The sequence below is a fragment of the Pinus tabuliformis genome, chromosome 9, assembly GCF_031772625.1.
Source record: "Pinus tabuliformis cultivar Carrire ecotype Pingquan chromosome 9, CPIR1, whole genome shotgun sequence".
Lineage (NCBI taxonomy): Eukaryota > Viridiplantae > Streptophyta > Pinopsida > Pinales > Pinaceae > Pinus > Pinus tabuliformis.
Window position 1 is genome coordinate 737,657,527 of NC_142307.1, and position 21,111 is coordinate 737,678,637.

General features: G+C 37.9%; 1 pseudogene; it reads left to right on the forward strand.

Moving 5' to 3' along the window:
* Positions 1-19,905, forward strand: part of LOC149150803 (extra-large guanine nucleotide-binding protein 3 pseudogene) — a 63,488-nt pseudogene extending 43,583 nt beyond the window's left edge.
* The last annotated feature ends 1,206 nt before the right edge of the window (positions 19,906-21,111 follow it).

Here is a 21,111-nt window from a genome sequence, read left to right on the forward strand (position 1 = left end):
GTTTGACCTTCCCATGATGATTTTCTTTCTATGGTTTCCACCCTGTCTCCAAGTCTATCCATCCCTTTGTGATTGCATCTAGCTTTTGCTCAAATGATGAGGGTTCTTCTTTGAATGTAGTTCTCCTTTCAGTTCTCGCCCGGTTTCTTTTGGCAATTAGATTTGCCTCTACACTAACAGCTATGTTTTGCATGTCTGCTAGAGTTGCAGGGGCTCTTTCTCTTAGTTGATATGCCATATCAGCATCAAATCCATCAGGGAATTTAATCAATGCTAAATCAGGTGGAGGTCTAAGGTTTTGAGGAATGGCATTATAAATAGTGTTGAATCTAGTGCAATAGTCCAGGACAGTTTCTTGTGGGCCTCTTCTTATGGTGTCATATTCAGATAAAATGTGTAGAGGGTCCTTTTTCTTTTCCCATCTGTTTAGGAAGGACTGATAAAGGGCACCCGAATCAGCTATAGAATTTGCGGCCAGTGCCCTGAACCAGGTTCTTACTTCACCTGTCAAACTTTGGACAAAAATTTTCATCCTTACATCATCATCATCTATCTCATAGTTTTCAAAGTAATCTTGCATTTTCTTAGTATGCTGTAAGGCAGTGTATGTACTAGTTCCATCAAAATACATAATCTTGCTTTGGTAGTCCTGAGGCATAGCCCCAGGATTTCCAGGTAACTGAAGGGGTGCATAACGATTAGCCATATTTGGGGGAATAAGTGGGACAACTGGTAAAAAGGGAACAACTGGGACAACAGGGATAACAACAGCAGTTTGTGTGTTGGGTGTAGACAATATGTTTTGTGAAGTGGATGATGAAGAGGGGGAAGAATGAGTTATATGAGGGTGAACGGATGGCTTAGCAGGGGTTGGAATAAAACTTTGCTGAACTGCCTCAAGGCTAGTTTCAGGAGATTGTTTTGGTTCCTTCTCGTTCCTAAGAGTTTTGTGGATCAAATTTGGATTTTCGAAAACAGGTGGGGGATTTGGGTCAGGATTTGACCTGGTGTGCCTAGTTCTCTTCTTAGGAGCCAACTTCTGAACTTGTTTTTGTTATTTTTGAGGATATTTTTTAGAACTATTTTAGGGACTGCTCAAGCTTTTGGAACCACTGTCTAAAAACAGACAGCAGCTGAAAAATACGCTCTATCCCCAGTGGATTCGCCAATTATGTTATCACTCAGGTTGTTCCCTTTGACTCCCAAGGGAATACGACCGAGGTAACCACTAACCAATATTTGGGTCACAGGTTCTAGCCTACCTATGACCAGAGAGGGCTCTCTCTTTATGATTTAACTTTGTTTGTATAATATTTTAGGCTAGTTATGATGTTCAAGGTTTTGTTTTGGAATTTGCTGGATGATGACTTCAGTCAAGATATATATATCAATACCAGGGTGTTCTAGGCCATTGGGCATGGAGTCAGTAATGCTTAACTTGCTTGATATGTCTGTGTTGACACAATAGTGATGCTGCAGAGCCAGATAAGTGTCTAAGAAACAATTTTTTAAATCTGTGATTGAGTGTGATGTAATCAGGGCATGAAAGGCAATTAAGGATCTTTCAACAAACTGATGTGGAGAACAGTGGGAATATTATTTAGAAGTAGTGAAGAATTCCTATATAACATTCATATTTATAGAATTAATGAAAACAGGAGCAATTAAGAATTCATATTCCCGATCAATTCTGAAGAAAACATTTTCAGCAATAGAGATTGAGCACAAGGTGTAACCAAACATTTCCTGTACTATTCCTTTTCTCTACTGCTAGATTAGTGAAACATGTGTATGATTTAAATAAACATAAGAAGACAAAACATAGATTGAGAAAACTTATTGTTCCATTAGACAGCACAGGAATTCTGCAACAACACGCATAGCATCACCGAGACATCAAACATTCAGGAAATCGTTGAGCTTTTCCAGCCTCTTGCATTAGATTATATGAAAATATACAATACATTTGCCTCAGAATGAAAATCACCAACCCCTCATACGTTGCCAGGGGAGGTATATATATACATAATTTACATCAGAAAATATCTAGCTGATGAGTAAATGGTTCATTAATGTCGTGCCAACTCCTGGAGCATTGTAGCTGAGAAAGTAAATGCTGTAGTAACTCCCAAGTGCCTTAGCTGTCCAAAATGGTCAGAGAATGTTGACTTTGTGACCATTGGAGTCGGCTGAAGATGTGCTGCCCAAAATTTGCGCATTTCTTATCTTTTGGCTTGCTGTCGCTGTCTTTTGCTGAGTCACCCTTTCGGCTGCCTTGCATGCTGTTCAGATTTTTCTTTTTGCTTTTGGCTGAGCGGAGGCTGACTAGGACAAAACTGCTGAGTTTATTGAGGTAAGAGTTGTAGCATTGCCTGCCACCAGTCTTCTTTGGGCAGCTGGTGCCTTCGAATTTTCACCAATGTTTCATCTGCCTCTGTATATCTGTAAAAATTAGGAGGAACCTCAAAAAGGTGATTGACTTCATGTTCTATGAAAAACAGATTTTCAAGTTTATCATACAAGCTCTGCCCTGTTGGTGGCCCCATTTCCTCAGAAGTGCTGGCAGATGCAGTGATTTGATTTTCAATGAAAGTTGTCATTCTGGTGGTATATTGCTCACGAGGGAGCAATCTCCCTGTGCTGGTTAGTAGGCTGGGCAATCCTTTTGCTTGCAGTGCTCCCATTTTGAGCTTATATTCATCTACCTCAGCCTGTATTTCATGGCATTTTCTCTCTACAGTCTGCACAAAATTCCTGAGAGTCAGCACCTTTTTGGCTGTAAGGACAACATCTGTTCTGTTAACTATATTGATGGCTGCCAGTTCCTCCTTAGTTTGATTGTTTAGAAAATTTATCATTCTATTAGCCTGCTCAGGCCTGTTTCCCAGCATTGTTCTGGCCTTCTGAATCTCGATCTGTGCTTGGCCAATTAATTCCATTTGTTCATGCACAGTCTTAATTGACTTCCATTGTCTAGTAATGGATTGGTCAATTCGGGCCCACAGAATTCTCTTGATTTCTGCCAGGGCACTTTCTAGCTTGAGCTCCTTTTCTAAGGCCTTTATTTTATCTTTGAGGGCCTTAATTTCTCTAGACTACTCTGCTACAGTCATTTTTGACTTATCATATTTGGCCTCTAGTTCCGCCAACTTTTCCTTGGCCTGCTTAATCTCAGTAGCCTGGAGCTCCATCTCTTTGATAGCCTTTGTCAAATCTTCCATGTTTAAACTGGACTATGGATCTGTTGTTGTTGTTGCTGCTTCTGTTGTTGTTGTAGTTGTTACAGGGGCAACTGCTGCCTCTGTAGTTGTTGCAGTGGTTGAAGTAGTTGGGGGAGCTTGGAATGTAGATTCTCCCTGCTTGTCTTGCAGTGCCCCTTCTAGCTCCTTTTCCAAATCAAGGACCTTCTGATTGAGCTGCATTATTAGATCAAGTTGCTCATCGGCCTCCTTTTCCTTCTGCAATTCTGCTGTTTGGGGGTGCTCGGTGGGCAACAGTTTCAATCTTTTCTTCAATGCATTAAAATCATCTTCTTTTTTCTTCATGAGGGCCCTCACGCCCTTTGGGTCCTTAGGATCATGTCCTAGGTCGATGATGATGTCCTCTAGTGATTTAATTCTGTTTTCCTTGGCCATGGAGGACATTCTCTCAAAATCCAACTGAATGTTGGTATTCTTTAATGATTCTTTTAATTCATGGGCCATTGTGGCCCTGTCTACCAAGGTGGCATAGACCATTTCTCCCGTTTGTTTGTGCAGTTCAATTTGGTCCATGGGGTGAATGTCCTTTGCCATGACTTCCACCCTTGTTCTTACAAAATCTGCAGCTGATTGAGGCTGCAGCACCTTAGGTTTGAAGTGGCTGAGGATCATTTTCTCCTCTTGTATGTCATATACAGACATCAACCTTTCTTTCTTGGTTGGTGTTGCTTTGAGAAACTGTTTGTATACTTCTATTCTCAACAAGTCATTTTGTGCCTTTATTTGTTTGAAAGAAGCCTTAGTGCTTGAAGGCTTCTTGCTCTGCTGAGTGGAGGAGGACACCTCCAAGCCAAGCTGCAATCCTTGCTCCTGCTGAAAGGAGCTTGTACCCGTTTGCTGGTTGTCTTCCCCTTCTTTCCTTGGACTGTCAAGGACTTCTTCACTTATTTCTTCTATCACTGGGGAGTCAACCTTTTGCCTCTTGGCCTCAGGTTGCTGGGAGGATCCACTAGCAGGAGTGGACTCTTCTCTGTCTCTTTTCTTACCCCTCTCCTCATGTGCTGGAGTCTGCAAAATAGGTGCTGCTGGTGGTTCTGTTTGTGGTGGAGGGGTCTGCTCTTGTTGCTGCCCAATTGAGGAGGCAGGCTGCTCTTTTACTGTTTCCTCTTCAGCACCCATTATTCCTTTACCTTTGTCTGTGCCTGATGCTGCTGTAGAAGGCGCTTGGGTGGCTGGTGCAGTTGTTGTAGCTGAGGTCCCTTCTCCCACTGGATGTGGTTGCTTGAAGATTACCTGCTGCACAGAATCTAAGTCAAGAGTCTTTTCCAAATCCTTGACATTCTTTTGCATTATCTCTTCTTCAGTTAATTTCTCAATTAATGTATCTTGTTGCCATTCTTGCCGATTGGCATACTACTCAATATGTGGATATTTACAATGCTCATAGTATAGCAGCCTGTACTTAACCCTCCTGGCACAGATGAAGCCTTCAAGGTCATAAGGGACCCACCGGAAGCTGTTTGAGAGCTTGTACTTGTCTTTGAGGATTTGCTCAGCATCTTGCCATCCCTCTTTTTTATTCATGATGAAGGGGCCCAGGTGGTGCTTAAACTTGAGATGGGCTTTCTTTTTAGCACTGTGGAAGTGGGTGAGGTCAGAGTGAATGAGCTGCCTATAGTACTCCAAGGCAAACAGTCTCATGGGCACATATTTTGGGAGCCTGTATGGACAGAGCTCACAGCCATAGATTCTGATGACTGTATGATCCTGGTATAGGTACCAATCACCTATTTTATAATTTTTAGAGAGCTGCAGGGTTTTCTGTATTTCAAATGACACTCTGGGAGGAGGGGACCTCATCAATAAGCAAGAGACTGGGTATACAAATTGATCAATAAATTCACAATATGAATATGGTGAATTTGGACTTGGTGGAAGATAGATGTACAGAAGATAACAGATCTTCTTTCTCCTCTAGAATCCAGCTTTTTAATATGGCATGGAAAAGCCTCGGACTGGTAGTACATGAACAAGTGGTAGATGTAAGATGAATACTTGAATATGCCCTCCCTGTCTACTTTGAAAAGCTGCTCATGTATCTTGTTGGCTATGAATTTAGCAAAATTATATTTGTAGGCAGGAGGTTGGCCTGGGCTATAAGCAGCTAGTAGTACCAGCACTGTCTCATCAACAAACTCACTGGTTTTAGAGCCCAACACATAAGCAATCATGTCCAGCAGAAGTTTGCCTACATCAGTAAAGTGGACATACAAGTAGGGAGGTGGCCCTGTGGGCTGGCGGTCAGGCCTCATAAATGTCTGGGTGATCTTCTGAATGTCAGCAGTGGACATCTTGGCACCTGTATCCAGCAGATAGTTCATGGAGAAAGGAAACAACAGCTGAGTTTGTTTGAAGTTGAGCATCTGGTTGATGGACTCAGCATTAATGTGAAAGAGGATGCTCCCAGATGGAGACTTGATAGCTCTGTGATTTGCATCATAATTCTCAGCACATAGGCGGATAATCTCTGGAAAAATGTTGACAGATGGGAGGAAGTAATAAGGCAGATTGGATTCCCATATCCCATATGTATCATTGTTGTTCAAATAGTCATCTCTCAATTCCCTGAAGGTCTGCAAATGGTTCCTATCACCCACAAAGTCTTGGATGAGGAAATCTCTGTCAGCAAGAGGCAAGGACTCCAGGTCTTTATTTGGTGGATTTATGGGGGCAACACTGAGAGCTGTGGGTGCAGGAGCAGCCATTATGTAATTTCTGAATGTTACAAGGTAAGTGTAATAGCTTGCAAGGCTTTTCTAGAAGTCAATTGGCAGATTGAATGCAGGTGCTAGATATGTTCTTCAAAGAGGAATAGGCAGGCTAGGCAGGCTTGCCTCTGCTCTGCTTGGGTAAATTCACAGGGATTGTGAACAACGAGGATGAAATGCAGAGGGCGGGCAGGACTAAAATTGGTGAAATGCAGCTTTTCAAGCCTGCACTCGGCAAAAGGGAACAATGTCGGGCAGCTTGAGGACGAATTTGCAAATTAAGATAGCGAATTATTGTTTTAACATCAAATTTTGGAGAAGTGGGCAATGTAGGTTGCTTTGGTCCAGAAGTGACTGGGAGACAACCTTTAATTTGGGAATTACCAGGTGTTTTATGGACAATTTGCAGAGAATTGGGATAAATATGGGTAAAACAGGTGAATTATGGAAAATACCTGGATAAACGATGCTGAGAGCCTCCAGGTTGACAGTGAATTAACAATGCAGCTAAATTGGTGAGTTGTGGCGTCTGCAGCTTTGAATTTGGCGGCTTGGAGGCAAATTTCGTAATGAACGCATAAATCTGCGACTCTGTCTTTTTCGAGTGAAAATGACACAAAACGGCTCTTTTGTGCGTTTTTAACGACCATTTTGGAAAATGTGGGTTATTGGTGCTTTTCCGCCGATGACGGCAGCATGATGTGATGGCGGGCCCGAGTACGGAAGGTGATGTGGGTGCTGAGATGGAGGCCAGCATGGCAGGACACGGTGGCGGACGGTGAGGGGTGGCAAGGTGATGTGGAGGGCCACGAGGTGCAGGGGCGGGGGCCGGAGATATGACGTCAGGATGACGTAGGGGTGACGCGACAGAGGAGGGGCGGTAAGCGGGAAGGCGGTAAGCGGTCTCCCCGCACCGCTTTTGGGAGAAGGCGGTATCGGGGAGGGGGGCTCCGAACACCTCCGCTGGCTGCCATGCATCCAGCGTACGGGAGCAAAACCACCTGCTCCCCGGACGCTAAAGCGCGGCAAGTTAAAAACTCAAATCGCCCGCCCATCGTTGGATTGAGGGAGGCGGGAGATCAAGGGCTAGCGGGCGCCCCGACCCATCGTGCAAGTTTGGGGGGGACCCGCCGGCCAATAAAATATTTATTTAATATTTCGGGGTTTAAAACTTTGGTTAAGGGGGTTTTCGTGGGTTTTGGAATATATGGGTTTTAAAAAACCTTTGAATGCTGGGTTTGAGGGGGGGGAAGGGGTTTTTCATGAATTTTTTGGAAAAAAGGGTAAATGAAGGTTTAGTATAGGTTATTACTCTGACCAGAGGTTAGAGTAATCCCAAAGCAGGGTTGACTATAGTCCCTGGTGGGCTAATGTCTCCCTTAGAAGTGTTATTTAGCTATAATGCTAAAGGGGGGATATTTATACATTGCTTGGGGTTTTATACACCATGGTGTTATAGTAATAGGGAAAGGGGAACATAGGGGATTTAGTGTAGATAGAGTTAGTAGTTAGTATTGGAGGGGAATGTGAATGGGAAGTGATAGATACTAAGCTTTTTAGGAGACAAACTTAGTTAGGGAGTAGATCAAAATGAAAAGAATTTTTACACAGGAAATGTGGCTTCTCTTCAAAGAGAGAAGTCATTTCTGACATGAAATTTTTACAAATGAGGAGTATAAGGAGGACTGATCAGGCAGATCCTGCAGTGCTCATGGGGAGGTTAGTAAGAAACTTTTGAAGGGGATGAGGGAAGTTAGTGATGGTTTAGTAGTTTGCCAAATAGGCCATTGCTCTTTCCTTTCTCCTGCTGGTGACAACATTGTGATTTTTTCCAAGTGATATGCTTAGATCTTGCTTTCTGCAACCTTCAACTCCCTACCCTGCCTATTATGCCTAACATTTTTTCTTCCTCAGGATGGGTGCACTTGGCCTTGCAAACCCTGATAATTCTCTTTTCTTTTTGCTGCCCTCCTATCTAAGTCTACCCTTATGACTTCCAAGGGCCCAGATTAAGCAGTTGGGCTCCTTTATTTCTCTATCCACCTAGTCATCTGTCAAGCTTGAATTGTTTGAACAGGTACTTCCTCTCTAGTCTACAACATGCAATTTAAAACATGGTGAGGCTCAGCTTGAGATGTTGGACCACCCATCAAAGTAGTAGTGGCAATTTGGACTAGTCACTTTCATGGTCTTTGTTTGGGGTTCATTTCTTTTATTTTTTCTTTGACCAATTCATTTTCTTGCCCTTTGATTTTTCTTTTAAGGCATACCCTCTTTACATTTTTTAACTATCTGCTTCCTTCACAAAAATGGAACCTTAGTAGCATGGAAGGTGAGCATTTTTGGCACTTCCACTGTCAATCATGAGAGATGAAAACCTATTGGTATAGGAGGCTAACACTAGCCATAAAAAAACTCAGCAAAAAACATGAATCAAACATTCATGACTATTCATGTAACCCACACCATGGCTCAAACAATGAAAACAACATAGAGTCCTATGAAAACAACATAATCCGTAAATACATATGAGTAACATTCATCATCATAACATACAAAAGCATCAATATTCCTCTACTATGCATGTAAATCCACACACTTTCATATTACATAATAGACATTTATAGTCATTCATGGCATAAGAAAATACTCAAGTAAATGCACTTATCTAATTAACTTAAATGGCTAACAACTAAATGAGGCACTTCAACTCTCCACCCAACCATAGGCCAACTAGACTATAGTTTTTCTTGCAAGTAACCACCCCCTAGATGGATTTAGCCTCTCAGGAGTTATTTTCTGAAGGGAATTTCATACCGATGACATGTCAACTAAACCAGAGAGGGAGTGCACTATATAGGTGGTTTATTAACTACCTCATACAATAAGCACCATAATGATTGCTACAACTATGTAAACGATCATAGGGATTTACCTTGTTAGGGCCTAAATCTACCTCAGGCTGAGAAAGGCAAGTCTAGGGTAACATCAAACCACGCTTAACCTGGTAGCTAGCCCTACCAGGTCAGGAGAGGACTCTCTCCTTGTCAATCTCAAAGAAAATATGACAAGTAAGGCTTGAGATGACTGGTATGAATACTAATTTTAGGCTATGTATATGCTGAGAGGATTTTGATTGATTTTAATGGTTGGTTGCTGGATCAAATGAGGAAGGCAGCTTTGGGTCCGGGAAATCAACATAGATTTGCAGAGGTTTTTGTGGGGCGAGGTAGGCAAGTGTTTTAGCACTTTGAAATGAGTGTAATGGTGAGTCTAAAGACTGGTGAGGAGCTGGAGAGGGCATGCAAGTGTCATGAGTCCTCTTTAGACAGTAGAAAACATGTAAAACTAAATAAACCCCAAGGCAGAGCACTGAAACACCAATGGATTCTACCTTTTACACTTGATTCATTTAGTTATGCAGAATAAGAGAGATGATGGCACATATAAACATAAGATAAACTGAATTACATAGAAGAAAACAATGCTAATTTACATTGCCACAAGAATCCCACAAAATGCTGCAAAACACTGGTTTATTTCCTTGCCAAACTGCAGAAGTGATGTACAAAATAGCTCAATGCATCCACAAGAGTCCAACCTTCTGCAAAAATCCAATCCCTAAACTATGAAATTCATAAAATATATACATTTTCTCATCCTTGTACCAAGGGAATTGAGCTCAACCATTTTCTTCAAAATAGAATCAGTTACATTAAACTTGGACCGAATTTCTAAAAATAGGTGTTGAAGATGAACTCGTATCTCCTAAACCATAGCACCTATTACAAAAATAAAAGAGGTTTTTGTAGATACATTCATGTTGGAGAGGAACCTCTCTCAAATTTTGGAAATTCATTTCCAGTTGCTTGTAATTTGTGCCACAAAATCATCTCTAAAACAGAAAATCATTAAACATTTAAATCTGTGAAAATGAGCTGTAAAGATCTAGTAACATATCCCAATTCATGACACCTGTGAATAAAATGAAAGAGTTTTTTGTTATATGGCTTGTGATTAACAAAAAACGCCATGGTTTTTTCAAAATTACTTTCCATATGTTGTAAAATGGCACCGCACTAAAATGACTAAAACAGTTAAAAATATGAAAAATTTGCTTTGTTTTAACGTAGGCTCCAAATATCACTGTATATCTCCCACATAGTAGCACATGTGCATAAACGGAAGGAGGTTTTTGTTATTTGGTATGTGATGAACAAAAACCTCTTTCACTTTTGAAAAATTCCTTACCATTATGTCAGAAACTTATTTTGTACTAAACTTGTCATTATGTGCAGCAACTGACCTCAAAACATGCATAACCAAGAATCACTCGTTCATTTCGATCATAACTTCTAATCTGGGAGCCAGTTACGGGAGTGTGATATACCATTGGAAATATTTTTCCGAGCTTCTTTTGATGGACACACTTGTGACATGTTTTGTACTGAACATCATGTGCAAAACATCTAACAAAACCAGACATAGTAAGAGCTCATGTTGATCCCTGGTGACAGGTTGCGAAGACTGGAACTAACATCAACTCCATTGGGGATGGAAGCTCCTTGGAGGTGTCAAGAAAAACATTGAACAAGTGCCTCATCCATTGGGAAATATGGTCAAACAAATGCAAACCCAAAACAACTCATACCAATCCAAAAACATATGCATACTGCAACCTGTACATAAACAAATACCGGAAACTGAAATGTTGCCTCAGGCAGCTTATTTATGTTCAAATCTAACCTAATTTTCTACAAAATTGATAGATCAAGTAACAATGTAATGCCAGATTAACCAATCAAATAACTGTGACAAGGATGCTGCTTGGAAGTGCTCGAACTAGGACACAATTAGAAATGCTGATAGCCATCCATGCACAAACTAAATTTGGTTGTGTGAAAGACAATCTGACTTATCATTCAAACTGAAAAAATACTCCATATATGCGACAATAGGATCAAAGAAACTAGACTTTGTTTGCTGCCCTAACTCCTCAACACAGACCTCCAACTGAAAACTGTCAATGCAAACATCCACGGGTAGCTCTATTGTTTCTTGTTTTGAAGGAGGGAGAGTTTCCAAGAACTTTTTGGGATCTCAGAATTCATATGATTGGATCTGATCATTTAAATACTGAATCTCCTTCTCAAAATTTTCAACAACTAACTCAAAGAAACCAGTTTTAGCTTTAGGAGGAAACTTCGGAGATCTCAAACATTGAAGCACAGTAATGAAAAATACTTCATCAATTTCAATATCCACTAACTGATCTCAAACTTATTTTAAAACTTCACAAAACACAGGGTTTGCCACATACCCTACCATTTTATTTTAGTGCATGAATGGATCAGTGAGCGCTGGAATCTCTGGATTGAGTTGGAGTCGCCAGGTGAATGTTTCAGCCTTCATATGTGTCTGACTGTTGTCCACCATCAACAATCAGATCTACAACTTGAATGATCTTTCTCGGAGAAGATCTGTCACCTCTCCCCAGTAGAGTCGCCACTATGTTAGGGCCTAAATCTACCTCAGACTGAGAACGGCAGGTCTAGGGTAACATCAAACCATGCTTAACCTGGTAGCTAGCGCTACCAGGTCGGGAGAGGGCTCTCTCCTTGTCAATCTCAAAGAAAATATGGCAAGTAAGGCTTGAGATGACTGGTATGAATACTAATTTTAGGCTACGTATATGCTCAGAGGATTTTGATTGATTTTAATGGTTGGTTGTTGGATCAAATGAGGAAGGCAGCTTTGGGTCCAGGAAATCAACACAGATTTGTAGAGGTTTATGTGGGGCGAGGTAGGCAAGTGTTTCAGCACTTTGAAATGAGTGTAATGGTGAGTCTAAAGACTGTTGAGGAGCTGGAGATGGCATGCAAGTGTCATGAGTCCTTTTCAGATAGTAGAAAACATGTAAAACTAAATAAACCCCAAGGTAGAGCACTGAAACACCAATGGATTCTACCTTTTACACTTGATTCATTTAGTTATGCAAAATAATAGAGATGATGACACATATAAACATAAAATCAACTAAATTACAGAGAAGAAAACAATGCTAATTCACATTACTACAAGAATCCCACAAAATGCTGCAAAACCCTGGTTTATTTCCTTGCCAAACTGCAGAAGTGATATACAAAATAGTTCAATGCATCCACAAGAGTCCAACATTCTGCCAAAATCCAACCCCTATACTATGAAATTCATAAAATATATACATTTTATCATCCTTGTACTAAGGGAATTGAGCTCAACCATTTTCTTCAAAATAGAATCAGTTACATTAAACTTGGACTGAATTTCTGAAAATAGGTGTTGAAGATGAACTCGTATCTCCTAAACCATAGTACTTGTTACAAAATGGAAAGAGGTTTTTGTAGATAAGTTAATGTTTGAGAAAACCATCTCTCAAATTTTGGAAATTCGTTTCCAGGTTCTCGTAATATGTGCCACAAAATCATCTCTAAAACAGAAAATCATTAAAAATTTAAATCTGTGAAAATGAGCTGTAACGATCTAGTCACATATTCCAATTCATGACACCTGTGAATAAAATGAAATATTTTTTTGTTATATGGTGCATGATTAACAAAAACCTCCTTGGGTTTTGCAAAATTACTTTCCATATGTTGTAAAATGGCACCACACTAAAATGACTAAAAGAGTAGAAAATATGAAAAATTTGCTTTGTTTTAATGTAGGCTCCAAATATCACTGTATATCTCCCACATAGTAGCACCTGTGCATAAAATGAAGGATTTTTTTGTTATTTGGTATGTGATGAACAAAAACCTCTTTCACTTTTGAAAAATTCCTTACCATTATTTCAGAAACTGATTTTGTACTAAACTTGTCATTATGTGCAACAACTGACCTCAAAACATGCATAACCAAGAATCACTCATTCATTTCGATTATATCTTCTAATCCGGGAGCCGGTTATGGGAGTGTGATATACCGTTGGAAATATTTTTCCGAGCTTCTTCTGATGGACACACTTGTGACATGTTTTGTGCTGAACATCATGTGCAAAACATCTCACAAAACCAGACATAGTAAGAGTTCATGTTGATCCCTGGTGACAAGCTGCGAAGACTGGAACTAACATACCCAAGGCTCAATGAAGTTCTGCTCAGTTTAGCAGGATGATATCACTTTAAGAGTGTTTTATTAGCTATATTTTAAAGGTAAGAACTATAGGAATCTGGAGCACACTATCCATGTGGTTCATCAATTACTTCACATAGTAAGCACCACAATGTCTCCACTTGTCTAATGGTTTATAAACCTTCCAACAAGAACCCAAGTGGTTTATCATCCCATTCAACAAGCTCTAAGTGGTTTATCAACACATGGAAAGCCGTTATAGGTTTATTAGCTGTAACAACAAGCACTAGTGATACATATTGATGGCCAAAATTGTACTCATCAACATTTAGGAGACCACCAATTTGAGCCCCAATTCAGACACTTTTCCATTTGGTATGGTGGTTCTGACTGGTTAAGAATTGGGCCCAGTTACCCATAGAAAAGTTTCTCCAATGGATGGAGGCTTATAAAAGGTGAATGTTGTATGGAAATCATCTTATGAGATCCACAATATCTGATAAAACAATAAATAGAAACATAAGCTAAAATGTGATATAAGCTAATAACTACTTCATAACTTGGGTATCGATATATTTTTGTGAATAGAATGATAATGAATAACATGAAAATGTAGATATCCAAATTTTATCATTAATTATAACAGTTTAAACATAATTAATTCAATTAAATAGCTAATTGAATTAATTCATAGGAACATTCACATACAATTTTGTAAAACTTATACTCGTAATAAGCAAAATAAATACATCAAAGGTGATAACATTTCATTCAACTAATCATGAGCACAGGTAATAAAACATAAGATTAGATTCAAAAAATAAATCAAAGAAAATAGTTGGTAGAAGTACTACTTTTGCTTTACTGTTCGTGGATATTGGAATCAACAAATGGTTGAGATTATATTAAAGAAATGTAGTGTACAAAAGTGTAACAAAGCAATTCTTGCAAAAATTCAGAATCCCTAAGCCTGATCTCGAGACCCTCGTAAACAATTTTGAGTCAAAACAATAGTGAGAATTATTAACATCCCGCTATTTGTTAAATTTCAGCTTGTTCTAAGTTGTATCACTTAATTTAGCCCAATCCAATTCTTGTATTATCAATCTTTCAATAATAATTAATATTTCCAACCATCAATAGTAATTGAAGATAAAACAATAAGTGCAATGACAAAGGAGACAATCAACACATCAACAAGAGACACTAAATTTGGTCAAAGCCCAGGGAAAAATCCACGATGGAGAAAACCCTTTGAAATAATTCTTATATTATATTTTCATAAAATGTTCAACATAGAGTAAAATGAGCCTAATACAAAATCATCCAACAAAGATAACCCAACAATATTCATAAATATGTTCCTAACATCAACCTAGATTAAAGTCAACTTGTCCTACCTGTGGTCAACTGTTAAAATTTAGCCCTAGAGCCCAACCGCATGGAGGAAGAGTTATGCATGCGGTTGAGACCTTCCAACTACACCCTTGAGTTTGTTAGCCTATGGTTATAGCTAAAAATTTCCTTTGTCGAGCCCACATTTGTGACCCAAAACCCTAGAACACATGCGGGCTTCCAACCCTGTAATTTCAGACTTGTGCAAACCTCTTTCCTCTTCACAACCTCAAACCCATGCGAACAAATCAATTAAGAAGAGAAGAAGATGATGCTTGGTGGTGTCCAAATGAGCTTAAGGTCACCTCCATTTATAGGGTTCCAAGGGTGACCATTTTTTTGTTAGGGCCTACCTATCCAAATGTGCACGTGTGGGATTTTCTTCATAAGTACACTTTCCCTTGTCCCAATTGAGCACTTCAATAGTCAAAATCGGTCCTATCAAAAAGAGGAAACTAGACCCATGGTTGGAATTTGTCACTAATATTCAAAATTAACACTCCCTCTCAGCTAGGGATAAATTCCAACTACATCATGTAATATATGTATCTTACCATTATATCATGTCCCATCTCTACTCACTCTATCTGTTGAAACATTCTCGAATCTAAAGAGGAAGAATCATCGGGGAGAATTAGATTCCACCATCTATAATGTTGGAGAGAGCATTTCAATCTGAAACAATATCAGGGGGCACATATCAACCTAAATCTACATGGTGGAGCAAAACATATTCAACCCCATATCAAGCAATAGTTGGTATAGGGGAGCACATCTCAACCCATCTTATTTCCTGCTAATATTCCCATCAAAGACCCTCAATATTCATGTGGTAGAACACTTGCATCATAATCTGAGCTTGGGTGAGATACCTGACTTACCAAGGGTAAGGATCACACACCCCCAAGCCTCCTCAACCCATTTTCCAAACGGGGAGGGGCCATCCCAACAAGCCCGACTTGTGGGTATGACAAAAACTTGGGTATAATTTGCAAATACCATGATAGGGGGAGATACCCAACGTGTCAAAACAAAAAAGGATCACACACACCCTATGGGTGATAAATATTGTTAATACCCTATTGTCTAGAGATCCCTCAACCTCAGAAGCCCTCCATCTCAATTCCACACCCTAGGAGCTCAAACAGAGGGGAAGAGTTGGATCAGTGTCCTCGATCAACGATGCCCCTTATCTAGAGGGGTTACATCCACTAGTCCAAGCTTTTGTCTAAAGAACAAGAACTTCCCTTTTGGAAAAGCCTTCATGAGAATATTTATAATCTGCTCATTTGTCGATATATGGTGGAGTCTAACGGCTCCTCTCTGTGCCATGTCTCAAATGTAATGGCATCAAATATCTATGTGCTTGGACTTTTCATGAAATATAAGATTCTCTGCCAGATGGATCCCACTCTTCTTATCGCAATATATCACTGTAGTGTCTAGGACCTACTCAAATAGCTCTCTAAAGAGATTCCTCAACCAAACTGCTTCGTAGCTAGCCATGCTAGCGGCAATATACTTTGCCTCGATGGTACTCGATGCTGAAAACTTTTGCTTCTTTCTCATCTAAGATATCATGGCATATCCAAGGCTAAAGAAACATCCAAGTGTACTCTTCTTGTTGATAAAGTTTCCTGCCCAATCAACATCGATATATTTATGAAGGAGGACATCTCTGTTAGAATATCTCATACCAAGGGTGATCGTCCCATGCAAATCTCTGAAAATGTGTTTAGAAGTGATCCAATGTGCATGGAGAGTCTTAGTCATGAATTGAATTAACGTGTTCACTACATAGAATATGTCTAAACGGGTGTTCACTAAGAACATTTGAGCCCCAATAAACTATCTATACTTAGATGGATTAACCAGATCAGGTCCCACATCTTCTCCGCATAACTTCTTGAAGTTTGTTGGGCTCCAAAAATGGCACTCATTACCATACATTTTTCACTTATGCTTCCATTATTTCGCTCACTATTCATCACCTTGTCACTCCATTTTCCCTACTATTCACCATTAATGGGTCTCATTTATATTTTCCAAATATTGTTTATTTTTAAGCATTTTTGAGAGAAATTCTTGATTAAATATTAGAAAATAATATATTTTACTTTATATATGGAAAGTGGGTTGTTTTGGTGACATGTGTAGGTTCCAAGGAAGCTTCCAGGGCATCTTTATGTGGCCATGAATGATCAAATTCGAATTTGAAAAGATAAGCTTCATGGAGGAGATCATGGAGGATAGGGTTATGTGTCATCATTGGTTGAGAAATATGTGGGTCAAAGGAGAGAATAGTGGGTCTACATTTATGAGGTTGTTATCTTAGTTTTTGTATAAATAGGAGCACCTCCTCCATTCCAAAGGGGAGGACTCTTAGAGCATTGTATCCAATTGATGATGGAATAGAATAAGGCTTCATTTTTCATATATTTCCATTATGTAGTTTTAGATATAAATTGTGTGAATGTAGGATATGAATTTATGTAGTTTTAGATATAAGTTTTCTTAATGTAGTACATGGAATAATTTGTCTTGTTCTTAAGAGAATTGAGCTCACTCTAAAAGGATGAGAGAAACATGTTATTTCATATTAGATCTTGTTTCATTTCATTGTTTAGATGTTTAAGGATTTGATTGATGAATGAGTTTTGAATTAAAATCTTATCAGCATGTGAGAGAACAACCAAGGGTCTAAGTTAGACTCTCTCTCCATTTGATTTGCATGATAATTAAAATTCATTCTTTTGCTTTTATGTTTCAAGTATCATATGAGGAGATACCAAGAGTCTAAGTTAGGCTCTCTCTCCAATGATTTATATGGTAATTGAAATTCATTCTTTTGTTTTTTTATGTTTCAAGTCATTTCATTTCGTATGCTCATGAATGACTCTTAGTTTAGTTTGGATTAGTACATGAGAGGACAATCAAGAGACTAAGTTAGTCTCTCTCTCTACTTGAATCTAAACAATAATTAAGTTCATTCTCTTGTTTTCATTTTAAGTTTTTAGTTTCATATGATACTGTAGGGAAGGACAACCAGGACCTCCTTAGTTAGGAACCTCTTCCCTTGCATATTGTATTGAATCTTAAATAATTTAGTTAGACATAGAGTTAGTTGCCTACTCCTGCATATATTGTGCTAGCATCATCACAAGTTTACGAGTTTCCCTGGTCGATAATTTATGCAGGAATTTAAGTCCAATAAATTGCCCAACATTTTGGCGCCGTTGTCGGGGATGGTGCTAAGGGATTAGGCATTAGGAATTTAATTTTGTACTAGTATTTTTCTTTAGACAAAATAATTTGTGAAACCTGGTGACAGCAGGATCTTCACAAAGGAGTTTAAATTTGCGTTTTCTGATGTTTTAGTGTTTAGCTAGTTTTAAATTTCGTCTTTTCAAAAACACCCCTCTGCATAAATAAAAACGAATCAAGCAATTAGTATGCTCTCTTCCTGCGCTTCGTGCGATCAGGAAGATCAGAAAGTCTATTGATTTTGTTCAAATAAACATACTCTTGCTGGAGAACTAATTTGCAAAAAGACAACAAAGAATTTTGTGAATGAAAAAAAACATCTTTAAATTTTTTAGATGAAATTTAGTTTTTTTTAGTTTTAGATTTAAAAAAATAAAAAAATTTAGTTTTTAATTTTAGATTAAAAAACAAAAAAACAAAAAAATTCCACAAAATAATAATAATATATGTATATACACATATTATTATTAAAAAAAAAATGAAAAAAACTAACCATTTTTTTTGTTTTTGTTTTTTAGATATTTTAGAAAAACACTAACCATTTTTTTAGATATTTAAAAAAAATGCAAAACATTAAATACGAACAACATTAAAAACAAAAATTAAAAAATAGATTACTTTTTGAAAACTAACCATATTTTTTTGGTTTTTAATATTAAAAAAAAGCAAAACATTAAAAAAAACAACTTTTTGAAAACTAACCATTTTTATTAGATATAGGTTTAATTTCATTATTTTATTTATTTATTAAAAAAAAATTTGAAAAAATTAAAATAAAAAAAAAAATGAAAAATAACCTTTCAAACTAAATTCTTTGCCTTCTGAGATCCTGATCGGTTTGTCTTCATTAATTGAATAAACCCAATACCATCTTCTGTCACAAGGCGAACAATTGGATATGAAATGGTTGTAGTTTTTTTGCTATGCGCACCAATTTGTTGGATCTTTGCCACGACACCTATTTCTTTGTTTTTGTTTCTTTGGAACAAGTGAAACATCATAGAGGAAGACTGTATCCTCAACAAAATTGAAGAAGAATCGTAGCAAGCGCAAGGCAAGAACTATATACAAGGGTGACATACTTTCCGAGGAAGAGCTGCAAAATATTAAGCTGATGATACAAAGCAACCTGTACAAATACCTTAGTATCTTGCTAGAGGCTCGTGAGCGTTTTGAGGAAGAAAGTTTGACAGAAAGAGATTACAATGCACAGGATCGACCTATCTCATCAGGGGAGAGTGAACAAGAAGCTGATGTTCAAAGTGTTTATTCCATCCAACCGAGATTGAAGGCCTTTTCTGACTGGCTTCTGAAAATTGTGGCGATGGGGGATTTTGATAACTTTTTCCCAGCTGCCACACGTGAGTATGCTCCTTTGGTTGAGAAATCATGGAGGGACCCTGCAATTCAGGCGACATGTAAAAGAAGAAATGAGCTGCACATGCTTCCCGATGTTGCTGGTTACTTTTTGGGGCAGGTTGCTGCAATAGCCAGTAATGAATACGAGCCTTCTGATGAAGACATTTTATGTGCAGAAGGAGTGACCCAAAGTAAAGGAGTTAGCTTGTTTTTGAATTTTCAATGGATGACAGGAACTCAAATTCAGAATTTTACCATGATGGTGTTGATTACCAGTGTCCTCTTGTGAGGTACCAGCTTATCAGGCCGAATGCGAAAGACTTGAATGAAGGCTGCAAATGGCTGGATATGTTTGAGGATGTTCGGGCCGTAATCTTTTGCATTGGTCTCAGTGATTATGACCAGATGTGGGCTGAGAGTAATGGTCACCTCAGAAATAAGATGATCTTGAGCAAAGAGCTACTCGAGAATGTGGTAAAGCACCATTGTTTCATAAATATGCCAGTTCCTCTTACAACATGCGAGTGGTTCAACGATTTCAATCCTGTCAAGGCACATCATAACAATTCATCATTGGCTCATTAGGCATACTATTATGTTGCTATGAAATTCAAATTGCTATTCACATCAATTAGCAATCGTAAATTATTTGTAGGGCAAGTCAAAGCTCGAGATAGGGACAGTGTAGAAGAAACTTTCAAATATAGGTCCTGAAGTGGGATGAAGACAGAGAATTTTACAACAATCAGGAGGAGTCCGATTATGACACGAGTTCCTTTTCCCCAAATATAAGGCACGAGGATTGAATATTGTTCAATTACACCATGGAGTTGTGACCAATACAGATAGAACCAAAACCCGATTTGACGAAACAGAGGACTTATGGAGAGTTTATAGTTGTAAACTTCTGCAACTGCTTATCATCAGCACATCCTCCGAGCACAAACAAAGAGCACGCGACAGCCTCTGTTTGCACTAATCCAGTGAAGATCAGATTATTGCATGCCAGAACTAACAGGCTAAGAGACTGAAGGAAATCAAGGGTTTGAAGGAGAGACCTGTAATTATCATGTCATCAAACGCATATGCCACCAACGAATACGCAGAGCTCTGGTCACAACTCCATTTGCCTCCTCTATATTCAATTTAGTGATAAAAAATTGGATTTGACTTATCTTTGAGAGATTTGGCATTTGCATTATCTCCTCTTGATTTTCTAGACAAAAAGCCAGATTTTTCATTGATCCTAGAGGATTTTGTGTGTTTTTTTAGGGATATTAGAAGAAAATCCATTTAGTGTTAGTTTATTTTTAGAAATTTTCTTTATTAGTTTTTAATAGAATTTGTTTTTTTTTTTCTTAAAAAAAAAACTAACTTCATTTTAGTTATAGTATATTTTTAGAATTTTTTTTTTCCTTTATTAGGTTTTAATAAATAAAATTTTGTTGATCTTTAAAACATTTCAATTTAAATAATAAATTAAGAAAAAATTATGTTTTTTAATTTATTGTTTTAAAAAAAAAACTAAATAAATAAAAAAAATCAACATAAAAAAAAAATAAATAAAAAAAATTCTCATTTATTTATCACATTTGATATTTTCTAAATCAACATAAAAAATAAAATAAAAAATATTGTTTTCATTTATTTATTACATTTGATATTTTCTTTTTAAAAATTTGTTGTTAAAAAAAAAACAAAACAATTTTCTCATGATTTTCTTATTTTTTTATTATTATTTGTTTTATTAACAAAAAAAAAAAAAAATTCAAATTTTTTTTTCAAAAAAAATAAAAGTTCACAAAATTCACACAGCTTTTAAAAAAAATGGAATACTTGGAAACAAATTTCAAAAATCGATTTATCAAACATTGGAGGATTCTTGTTTCGATAGCTTCAAGTTGGCATTAACTCATCACATCTTTCTGTTGTATGCTTTATGATGCACTAATATGCAGAATAGAATTGCCAAGCACATTTCATGAGTTATCTAACACAAACAGGGAGTATTA